Raw genomic sequence first — 4,776 nt, forward strand, 5'->3', positions numbered from 1 at the left:
CAGTTTTCAGACTAGTTAATCTGTTCACTATAGGTGTGTTTTCAGACTAATTAACCTGCTCACTAAAAGTCAGTTTTCAGACTAGTTAACCTGCTCGCTAAAGGTCAGTTTTTAGACTAGTTAACCTGCTTGCTAAAGGTCAGTTTTCGGACTAGTTAACCTGCTAGCTATAGGTCAGTTTTCAGACTAGTTAATGGTACTAGTACCTTCCATTGCAATGAATTCTCCAACTGTGGACTATGTCATACCTATTGTACTCGTTGGTTCCGTTGCAAGGAAAGTTACAACTGTGGGTCATGTCATATCTATTGTATTTGTAGCTTCCATAGCAGTGAAAGCTACAGCTGTGGGTCGTGTCATAACCATTGTACGCGTAGCATTGTACCATTGTGCACAGCCGTGTCTGTACATTTTTCTATGCTTGTGTATCTGAGTTTGGGTGTGTTTGCGCGCGTGTGTGTGTGTTTGTGTGTGTCGCTGTCCGTGTCTGTGTGTATGCCTTTGCACGTTTATGGCAGGTGTCTGTTCTGAGCAAGTATGTGAATGTATTTGTCCGTCTCTGTGTCTGCGTGACTATTATTAGAGTTACCATCAAAGCTCTGGAAACATTTTTCCAAATGGTGCAATATCACGAGATTTAATATGGGGAACTTTATTCAATCACGCCAAGCTGTTTTAATCTGTCAAGAGGTTACCGCGCACTTTAAAAACAAGTTTTATACGTGCAAGTAAAAGATACATTTAACACTATTTAATGTGTGTTTGAAGACCTGTGTGTGTGCATGCGTGTATGCATGTGTGTCCACGTGTGTGTGTGCGTGCGTGCGTGCGTGCGTGTGTGTGTGTGTGTGTGTGCGCGCGCCTGTATGTGTATGAGTTTTGTTTGTATGTGTGAACATGCATGTGTGTGTCTATGCAAGTCTGCGCATCTGTCCTCGTGCTATGCATATGTGTCTTCGCAGTTGTTAGCATTCTTTTGGATGTGTGTCTGTCCGTGTCTGCATGACTGTCATCAGAATTATCATTATTTTTCTTCAAACTTTGCTCCAAATATTGCAGGTTTGCCAAGGTTAATTTTGTTGAATCACAACAAGATCTTCAAAGTCTGTCAAGAGGTTACTAAAATCTTCAAGGACGGCTTTTTAACTCGAAATTTGAAGGTACAGTTGGAACTATCAAGCTGTCAATATTTGGGACCTCTCTCAAGCTGCTATTGTGAACTCTCAATAGAACATTGATTGGTAAACGAATCAAATCCGTTGCATTTACTTGTACATTCATGTATCCGGTTACATAAGTGTGTTTGTATGTGCATGCATGTTGGTGGGAGTTTGGTGTGTGCAAGCGTGTTTGCGCATGACTGCTATGCGTGACCGTATGTCTGACTATGTGTGTGTGCAAGTGTGTGTTCGTTTAATCGCCCAAGTGTGTTTCTGTGTGTGTCTCTGCGTGTGAGTTTGTGTATTTCTGTGCACAGCCGTGTCTGTACATTTTTCTATGCTTGTGTATCTGAGTTTGGGTGTGTTTGCGCGTGTGTGTGTGTGTGTTTGTGTGTCGCTGTCCGTGTCTGTGTGTATGCCTTTGCACGTTTATGGCAGGTGTCTGTTCTGAGCAAGTATATGAATGTATTTGTCCGTCTCTGTGTCTGCGTGACTATTATTAGAGTTACCATCAAAGCTCTGGAAACATTTTTCCAAATGGTGCAATATCACGAGATTTAATATGGGGAACTTTATTCAATCACGCCAAGCTGTTTTAATCTGTCAAGAGGTTACCGCGCACTTTAAAAACAAGTTTTATACGTGCAAGTAAAAGATACATTTAACACTATTTAATGTGTGTTTGAAGACCTGTGTGTGTGCATGCGTGTATGCATGTGTGTCCACGTGTGTGTGTGTGTGTGTGTGTGCGCGCCTGTATGTGTATGAGTTTTGTTTGTATGTGTGAACATGCATGTGTGTGTCTATGCAAGTCTGCGCATCTGTCCTCGTGCTATGCATATGTGTCTTCACAGTTGTTAGCATTCTTTTGGATGTGTGTCTGTCCGTGTCTGCATGACTGTCATCAGAATTATCATTATTTTTCTTAAAACTTTGCTCCAAATGTTGCAGGTACGCCAAGGTGAATTTTGTTCATTAACAACAAGAATTTCAAAGTGTGTCAAGAGGTTACTATAATCTTCAAGGACGGCTTCTCACTCGAAGGTTGAAGGTACAGTTGGAACTATCAAACTGTTCCTATTTTGGACCGTTATCAAGCTGTCACAGTGAACTCTCAAAAGAACATTTGGCGATTGATAAACGAATCAAATCCGATGCATTTAGTGGTACATACATGTATCTGGTTACATAAGCGCGTGTGTATGTGCATGCGTGTTGGTGAGAGTTTGGTGTGTGCAAGTGTGTTTGCGCAAGACTGCGTGTGTGTGACTGTATGTGTGTGCGGCTATGCGTGCGTGCAAGTGTGTCTGTTTGATCGCCTGAGTGTGTTTCTGTGTGGGTCTCTGCATGTGAGTTTGTGTATTTCTGTGCACAGCTGTGTCTGTACATCTTTGTATGTTTGTGTATCTGGGTTTGGGTGTGTTTGCACGCGTGTGTGTGTGTGTGTCGCTGTCTGTGTCTGTGTGTATGTCTTTGCGCGTTCATGTCTGTGTCTGTTCTGAGCAAGTATATGAATGTATTTGTCCGTCTCTGTGTCTGCGTGGCTATTATTAGAATTACCATCAATGTTCTGCAAACATTTTTTCAAATGGCGCAATATCGCGAGGTTTAATGTGGGGAACTTTATTCTATCACGCCAAGCTGTTTTAATCTGTCAAGAAGTTACAGTGCACTTTATAAACAAGTTTTATACCTGAAAGTAAAACATACATTTAAAACCATTTAATGTGTGTTTGCATACACGTATGTGTGCGTGTGTGTGTGTGCATGTGTGTATACATGTGTGTATCCATGTGTTTCTATGCGTGTGTGTGTGTGCGCCTGGATGTGTATGCGTTTTGTTTGTATGTGTGAACACCTATGCGTGTGTCTATGCAAGTCTGCGCACCTGTCCTCGTGCTATGTGTATGTGTCTTCGCAGTTGTTAGCAGGTTTTTGAATGTGTGTCTGTCTGTGTCTGGGTGACTGTCATCGGAATTATCATTATTTTTTTTCAAAATTTGCTCCAAATGTTGCAGGTACGCCAAGGTGAATTTTGTTCAAAAACAACAAGATTTTCAAGTTTGTCAAGATGTTACCATAATCTTCAAGGACGGCCTTTCAACTCGAAGGTTGAAGGTACAGTTGGAACTATCAAACTGTCACTATTTGGGACCGTTATCAAGCTGCTACGGTGAACTATCAATAGAACATTTGGCGATTGATAAACGAATCAAATCCGATGCATTTAGTGGTACATACATGTATCCTGTTACATAAGTGTGTTTGTTTGTGCATGCATGTTGGTGGGAGTTTGGTGTGTGCAAGCGTGTTTGCGCATGACTGTGTGTGCGTGACCGTATGTGAGTCTGACTATGTGTGTGTGCAAGTGTGTGTCTGTTTAATCGCCCAAGTGTGTTTCTGTGTGTGTCTCTGCGTGTGAGCTTGTGTATTTCTGTGCACAGCTGTGTCTGTACATCTTTGTATGTTTGTGTATCTGAGTTTGGGTGTGCACGCGTGTGTGTGTGTCGCTGTCCGTGTCTGTATGTATGCCTTTGCACGTTTATGTCTGTGTCTGTTCTGAGCAAGTATATAAATGTATTTGTCCGTCTCTGTGTCTGCGTGACTATTATTAGAGTTACCATCAAAGCTCTGCAAACATTTTTCCAAATGCGGCAATTTCGCGAGATTTAATGTGGGGAACTTTATTCAATCACGCGAAGCTGTTTTAATCTGTCAAGAGGTTACCGTGCACTTTAAAAACAAGTTTTATACCCGCAAGTAAAAGATACATTTAACACTATTTAATGTGTGTTTGAATACCTGTGTGTGTGTGTGTGCGTGTGTGTATGCATGTGCGTCCACGTGTGGGTGTGTGCGCGCTTGTATGTGTATGCGTTTTGTTTGTATGTGTGAACATGCATGTGTGTGTCTATGCAAGTCTGCGCATCTGTCCTCGTGCTATGTGTATGTGTCTTTGGAGTTGTTAGCATTCTTTTGGATGTGTGTCTGTCCGAGTCTGCGTGACTGTCATCGGAATTATCATTATTTTTCTTCAAACTTTGCTTCAAATGTTGTAGTGTGCAAGTCTAGATTACTTTTATTGATCGCTTACTAGCATCATATTTTGACATATATAACAGCTGCTATAACATATATAACAGCTGCTATAACATATATAACAGCTGCTATAACATATATAACAACTGCTAATACATATATAACAACTGCTATAACATATATAACAACTGCTATAACATATATGACAGCTGCTTTCAGTTTAAAGATGCAACCGTTTAAAGGTCAAGGCCAAGATTACCCGTATAGATACTATTCTACCCAGTATCTATACTAGGTAGAATAGCACCCATATAGATACCGGTACAATTCTACCCATATATGTATAGATACCGGTACTATTCTACCCATATACGTATATACACTGGTAACTATTCTATCCATATACGTATATACACTGGTGCTATTCTACCCATATGAATACTGGTCGAAAGTATTGCTAAGACCTTCATATGCTCATCAGGACTTGATATAATCAGCTGGTTTTTATCATTTCTAATTCTTGTAGAGTCTGACCATCTTCAAGAAGACCTGGCAGAGCTGACAGGAGAGATTTCAC

The sequence above is a fragment of the Watersipora subatra genome, chromosome 2 (genome assembly GCF_963576615.1).
Source record: "Watersipora subatra chromosome 2, tzWatSuba1.1, whole genome shotgun sequence".
Lineage (NCBI taxonomy): Eukaryota > Metazoa > Bryozoa > Gymnolaemata > Cheilostomatida > Watersiporidae > Watersipora > Watersipora subatra.